We start from the raw sequence: 7,968 nt of genomic DNA, 5'->3' as shown, positions 1-7,968 counted from the left end.
AGAACAGTATTGTGAGGAAATGGTTAAAAATGGAAGAATGGTGAAGAGGATAGTAAATGTGCTCAACTGACCTTGCAGCTGGGAATGCCAAGAATTTCAGGGTGAGAAAACTCCATTTATTATGCCTAATGTTGTTCATCCTCTGCGTGTTTCAAAACAGTAGAGTTCCTGTGTACATACTCTCACAGATGTGTTTGAACCTCGTGCTGGGAGAAGGAGATCAAAGGCTCAGACATTACAGAAGCACAATCTTTTGATAAACTGTGTGTGCATGGAGCCTTTTGGTACATTGGGGCAGGCAGTGCCCCTCCTGCCCAGGAGGATGAACTGAACCTAATGGATCCCTATCCCTGTGTGTATCTGTCCCCCAGGATGGACCAAGCCTAATGGAGCCAGTGTCCCCGTGTGTCTCTGCTGCCCAGCGTTGTTAGTGAGGGAATGAAATAAATCTGTTCTTTGCATTTCAGCTCTGGTTTGGTGCGTGCCCTGGCTACCTGTATGTGCCAAAACACACAAATACCTAATCAACAGTTTCAGCTATGGGATTTGTTTGGTTTGGTTTGGACTTTTTTTGTGCTCTGGTGAACCATAGACAAAGATATATGCTTTTGGAGATACTGAATTGTTGGACACCATTTTGAGCAGGTTTGGGATGGTTCTCAGGAGTAAACTAATACAGATCCCTAATTCCTCAGCAAAGGTTGCTTGGTCCTGGTAGGGTACCTCTGTTTATGACCAGATGTATTATACATTTTGCTGCTTGTAGTTTACACAGTTCAAAAGTGATGAGAAATTAACAATATTACAGTGTGTGGAGAGCATATCCTTTTCCAATATTACCATTTTTTTAGTGAGGGGACAGCTTGCTTGTCTTATGTGAAGATTAAAGGCACAACAAATTTGTGTGATTATTTCTATCACTGTTATGAAAGGAATCAAACCCTATCTGAGAGAGTTGAGATACAGGCTGAAGTGAATAACCTGTCACCCTGTCCTTTTCCTACCTGTGGCTGCACAGAATATCAACAATAAATATGGACACTTTAATGTATTAATAAAATATATGTCATAAAGCAAAAAAAAAGGAAGAAGAGCTTATAAACAGATTCTGTGTTCCACATATACCAAATTCTGCACATATTGGCAACACAAAAAGTTATAATTTTGAAGTAAAATAAAATTTGACATTTAGTGCGTAAATACTTCATGGATATTTTCCCCAGTGACACTTGTAGAATGGGACTGCAATCCCTCCTCCATCCTCTGTGACAGAACAAGATGAAAGTATTTTTGCCTAGAATGTATAATATGAATTTAGTTTCTGGTTTTCATGGAAAACATAGGTACTCAGAGTAATTCAAGAAGCTTTTACTTGGAAGGTTCATGCTCTTGTACAGCTAGGTAAACTGCAGGAAAGAAAACCCAAACTGAAGAGAATACATAAATCTTTCATAGAGTTTTCATAAAATTTTACATTCCTATCTGCTTATACCATGTAGTAATTGAATTTCTCTTGTCCATAGACCTTAGCTGACATGTATATAAGGTGAATGCCACCAGTGACCAGATGCGTCAGAGGAGTCATTTCTCCCTTGCTTTAAACATTAAGGCACCTACATGAACTAATAAATCACTCAGGAGAAGGAAAGCTGCATCCTGTGGTGAGCAGTTTTTTACTTTGACACTTGAAAATACCAAGTTTTGGTTTCCAAATAAATTAAAGTCTGATCCTACTGTTTTCATAATAGCTTACCTTACACTAGCATCTTCCTTTGAAATGAATAGTAGTGATGGAAATGTTGATTGGGTACCCTGAAAAAGCGGACCAAGATGTTTATGAAAACACAATATGTAGAACTTTGCAGAACTGAAAGACAGCATAGTTCTCATGTGAAACATATATCTGAAGCATCATTCTCTAAGCACAGTATTTTACACAAAAGCAAATGGCCCAGAAAGTGTCAGTTTCTGCTGAAGAGAAGATTAAGATATATGAGGAGTTAAAACATTTTTTGTTAATTTCCAGAAAGACAAAAAGAGTTTTCTGTACAAGTGTGGGTTCTGCTTTTCTATAAATGTACATGCTGTTGTCTTTCTTGAATTGTAACCATAATCACTGTTGGACATTTTTGTGGTCAAACAAATATAGGGAAAACCCCAAGAGCTCCCATTTTTCCCCCTAATGTGTTTGAAAGTACACCAATGCCGTTATTATTATAAATAGCAATATGCCCATTTTATTTAACCCCATTTTTCCACCCATATTGCAACCAAACATTTAAACTTTCAACAATTTGTCTTGATATTAATCTGCCTGAGACTTAAGAACAACTTCTAGATAAAGGGTAATGTTAGCACAGGAGAAAATGCATATTAGCCACCATAAAGATATTCTGGCTGAAAATTCAAAGTTCTGATCATTACAATATTCTGATTCAATTTTCCAAAAGGAAAAAAAAAAAAAAGGAAAAAGGTTTAAGAAATTTTAAAGTGGAATTCTTGAAACCAAAAGGGGTTGGAAATTGATAGATCAGGAAATATCTTCTGGTCTTTGATTCAAATCAGGAAATTATTGTCCTACATATGGTCTTATAGAATTTTTCTACCATCTATCAGCCTTATTACTTTCTGGGTAGCTAAATTTATGGTGGGTCTGGATGTGTGTCAGTTTTTCTCAGTGCAATTATGTACAGATCCATGGAGCAGACTTCTTACTCAGTAATCAAGCTTCATGTTAAGATGGAACTGACCAAGTAAAAAGTGTGTGTTTTCCAGAGAGACTGGAAAATAGAGTTGGATGGCCACTTATCATGGAGTGTTTTCACAAGCACTATCATAAACTATGTCAGTAAGAGATAAGCAAGACAATATAAGCTCTATAGGATCACAGACTGAGCCCAGTTCACCAGGAATCCAGTGAGGGATTTGGCCATTGACAAAAAAAAAAGGCGGAGTAGACTATAAAAGGCAAACCAATCCACATGCTCTCTGTACTGGTGATTTTGTTTTGGTATAGCAGAGATTGTCAACCAAACACCATTCCCAGCTGCCAAAGGAACTTGGAAATACCATGAGTATTATATGCATATATAAGATTTTAACTGTTTTATTCTTGCACAGGCTGGAGAGGGAGAAGCATATCTAGCCTGTCACCAAAAAAAAATAAAGGAAGGGCTTACTGTGCATCCATGGAGGTGAAAATTGTTCTGGTCTATAATTGTTAGTACATCAGGGAAGGGTTGTCATTGGAGCCTTATTAGAAAATCAAATTGCTGTATTTCTTGTTGTTCAGCCATCCCTCAGAACCAAGGATTCAGTATCTCCAGTTCTTCTATGTTTTACTTTGAGAATTGACAATAAAATAAATGGAAATGTCAGAAGACCTCTTGAGGGGAGAGTAGCCTGGCACATAGATTGGTATAGCATGACATTTGGGTTTCTGAAAGAAGAGGTAAAGACCAAGGAATTTTCATTTGTTTCAATTTTGGAAGCAAAATAGAGATTATAATCAAACACAAGGAGAACACGCATGATCTCCTTGAAAAGATTATTTTATTAAAAAAAAAAAAAATCAAGCCTTTTTTATTTCTTAATTTAGATTATTTGCAAGGTGTTATTCCAACAAAAAAATCTGAAATTTCAGTGGGACCTATCCATTTAAAAATGACCATATTAATGCTTTTGTCCACTTAGTATGTTCATTAATTACAGGGAATTCCTTTATTTTGATGGTTCTTAAATTGCTATCATTATTAGATTCAATAAGTTACACATCTATGATAAAAAGAAAAAAATAGACTGAAAATCAAGGAAAAGCCTGCACAACTGTCTTTCTTCTTAGTTTCTCGTATGGGCTGCAAAATTGTAGAGTACCGACTATTTTTACTGCTAAATGCAGTATTTTCTTTGATTTGTCCGATGATCATATTTTTTCTTCCTCTTTGTTATTTACATTGTGAAGCCTTCTTAGTTTTGTGGCATTTTGAGGTTTTTTAATTATAATTATTATTGGTATTAATGTAATTTCTGGCTAACTATAAAAATTTAGTCTTGGTATTAATAAGCAAATTTAAAATCTGGACCATTCTTACTAGGCAATAGTACTTGAAGCAACTTGCTATGCAAGATACTGCTGTGCTAGGTACTCAGGGGTCTCCCTGTAGTTAAAGGAGAGGAACTTTTAATGGTGCTTGACTCATCTGATCATGTCCAAATATCTAGTTTAGGGTAACATGAATCTTATCTGAGATGATACTGGCAATACTGACTAGCTCTCTGTCAAGAGTAAAGGGAGACTGAAGTGACAAGTTCAAAGTTAGATGTCTATATTCAGCTGAATCATTCCTTGATTTGTGAGGGAGAAAGATGCTATCCTTTTTTTTCCTTCTAACCATTTACTTGTTGGAATCCTATAGACTGCTGGCTGAGCAGCAGAGCGAATGTTGCAGCAATCAAGGTTTGAAATAAAACCAAGGTCAACCAAGCTGAACAGAACACTAATGAACAAGATGCACTTGTTCTGGGAAGAATGGATTTTTCAATCTGAGTTGTCAAAATATCCCCTTTGAGTGTGTCTATAAATGCTATAGGTGCTTCTGAAGCATCATCACAGCTGCCAGTTTTGCAGATAGCTGGCTTGAAAGAAGTGTGACTAAGACATGTCCTAGAACTGATAGTATCAGTACATGCAGAGTGGGTTAAAATTTTGCTCCTGCACAACCTCTAAGCAAGAAGTCCACAAGCTGATGGAGAAGTATCCAGGTGGATGGAGAACACCTAGAAAACAGGTGATATTGTATTTAAAGCTTTTCAGAATGTTGATGACATATCTTACCACTCTCATATAGAGTGGTCTTTGCTAGAGGTAAAAGTGGAAAGCAACTAAATCGCTGCTGTAAGATGGGCGAGTATAGAATAGTGTTTCAGCCTTTTCATTGCATCAAAAATTCTCCTACATTTGCAGGCATGTCTGTGGGCAGAACAATGAGACCTTGATTCCTCATGAAGCTGGAAACACAGCAGGATTCAGTGCTTTTATCACAGCAGCACTCATAATTAGATTACATTCCTTTTGGTTCTTAAGAGATTGCATTATTCTTGGTTCTAAATATTTACCACAGTTCAAGGTTTTTATTAAGTGGAAATAAAATAGTTTGCTCTTCCATCTTTCTTTTGCAGAGTACAGCCATACAGATTTCAACACATTTCAAGTTTTTTTTTGCTGGGATACTGAAGATTTTTCAGTGTTCAAAAGTTACAAGTGGGTTCTATTAAACTCCTTCCTGCACTCAAGTAATTTCTATGAAATACAGAAATTTTCTACAAAATAACACTCTATCACTTTTGAATGATGCACAACAAAAATGTGTGTACTCTGTAAATTATGAACATTTATACTACCAGTTTCATCTAGTTCACCTATAACTCTATCATGCTTTTTTATGGGTAGCAAAAGGCATTAGCTGGTTAGCTGTAGTCATCAAGTTGCTTTGATTCCTGTTTAAAGCACTTTTCACTTAGGTTCTTCTGCCTTTCCCTCTTAGAGTGTGTTTCTCATGATTAAATCTTCCATACTCTCTTGTACTCTCTGCCATCTCCATCAAAGTACTAATGGAGCACTTTCAGTTCACTTGCCTTGATAGGGCAACTTGCCCTGTAGGACGAGAGGCATAGCTCTTGCTGATTTGTCTGTCTGGCTTTAAAGCTTGTGTTTGGTCTCAGAGCAAGTGAATCTTTTTTGCAACAGTTGAAATATGGCTGATTTTGGACACTGCATAGACTTCTGTTCTTGTTCTTTATGCAGATATACTATTTACTTGTCTTGTTGGGAAGCTTAATTCAATATTTATATGATGCTTTGAAATCCTTAGATGCTGTGGAGAATAAATTATTGTTCATTTATCACATGCCACATTGTAGTGAGTAACTTACAGTAGTCAAAGCACTTTTTAATACCAATGCATTTAGAGCTAAAAATTTGTGAACCGTTGTAGGACTTTGGTCTACCTTATGTGACTTTTGCCTAATTTTTAATGAGACAATGAGATAAGATCAATAAGCATAACATACTTCTTGTATGTATGTATATTTTAGAAAATACATGTATTTTTTCATGTTTAATACTTTCTAAAAGCTAAGTGATTTTCATTAGCCATACCTCACAGAAAGTATCTCCAAATCACCCTATATTTCATTAATATTGCAAAAAGGATTTATGCTTGAGAGGAAAAGGGAATTTACCTTGGAGATAAATCTGGGCAACCAATATGACTTGGGTGGTCATACCATTTGGGTGGTATTTTCCAATCTTGTTTTCTTATGAATGAAGACAATCCAGAGCATATTTTAATAATCAGCTTGTTCTTCTAAAATAGATATTTGCAGTTTGCTTTAAATGTAATGACTTATTAAACACATAGCATTAAGGTTTTATTTGTGTGAGTGAGTGGTACATATACATATATACATAGTGGTATATATTTTGGGCTCCAGGAGATAATAGAACTCTGCAGTGGGGGCTACTAAATCCCCTGATATGTAAAAAACAGCTTACCCACAGGCTTCTTCATGATTCTGTAGTCACTAACATCAGATCAATTTTTGTGGTGTTTTTTTCAGAACCCTCTTGCCTTGGTTAGGGAGACTTCTCATCTCCAAACTAGAGGAAACATGCACAAAAAGCATTTCATGTGATACCAGAGTGGATGGCACATTTGGAGTGCATTGTGGTGGTTGTTGCAAGTGCCATCACACACAGGGTTATTATGGTGTCTTTTAGCTTGCCATGTATGCTGACAGTCTGGCTGCACCTCTCCTACTTCTGTGTAGCAAGGCATGTGAGAGTTTATTCCATTAACTAATGATTGTATAAAAGACTTTACAATCATGTCTTTGATTAGATGTTTCCTAACTCCAGGCAATAAACTCAGGTTGTTTTCAATGTGCAGATTAATATCTAGAGATGTTAAATCCAGAACATGGCTGCTTATAAATTAAACTGAAGTGGTCTTTATGAGAGGCCTCTGCACTATCAAATAAGCTGAGAAGCTGCATACCATTAAGGGTGGTAGCAGATGTGGTTTCATACATCAGAGAGCTCTTCATATTGTATGCCTCCTGATAAGGCTTCCTCTGCTTTTGAGAACTCAGTGTGGAAGGAAGAATGGAAAAAGAAATTGTGGTACAACCCTACAATTTATACTTTGACTTCATTCCCTTATCACTACTATAGAGGTAATTTCATTCTCAGTCTCATCCTTACTTCCAAAATGGCTACTGAGATATCAAGGGCAATCATTTGTGCTCACAATATTTGTATGTGCACTTTTGTTGTACATGCATCTATGATTTTATTATATATTACTGCAGTCTGCTGACTGATTTCCCTGAAAAAAGAGCAGGCAGACTGGAGTGGGACTACTCTGAACAAGGAATGAATAAGTCACCTCTTTTTCAGGACATAACTACTACAGTAGTTGCAACTTTTATTAATATGACAATAAAACAAATAGTGGTTTTTAGAACTCCACACAAGCTAACACACAATCTCCTTCACCAAAAACCTACACTTTCTATATTTCTATTTAAAGTAGGAGGGTTGGTGGCTGTAATGAAAACCTCCAACTGGTCAATAGGAACAATCTTCAAGGCATGAGATAGAGCAGCTCCACTGTGAGCTGCAGGCTGATCTGATCTGGCTAGGCTTGGCTGTAAATCTTGCACAGGTCAGAAACTCCACTGAAGCCCAAGGAGTTACTATGCTTGCATAGCCCCAGTGAGTGGCTTCCTAAAGCTAGCACAAAGCTCATGTAATCATTCAGTTTTTGAAAAAGTGCCCAGGTTGCCAATCTTCATACAATTGATGTTCTTAATACCAGACTTTGTTAGGAAAGAAAGAAAGAAAGAAAGAAAGAAAGAAAGAAAGAAAGAAAGAAAGAAAGAAAGAAAGAAAGAAAGAAAGAAAGAAAG

This window comes from Vidua macroura, chromosome 1 (genome assembly GCF_024509145.1).
Source record: "Vidua macroura isolate BioBank_ID:100142 chromosome 1, ASM2450914v1, whole genome shotgun sequence".
In the NCBI taxonomy this organism is placed as follows: domain Eukaryota; kingdom Metazoa; phylum Chordata; class Aves; order Passeriformes; family Viduidae; genus Vidua; species Vidua macroura.
Note: the sequence above shows the minus strand (reverse complement) of the source record.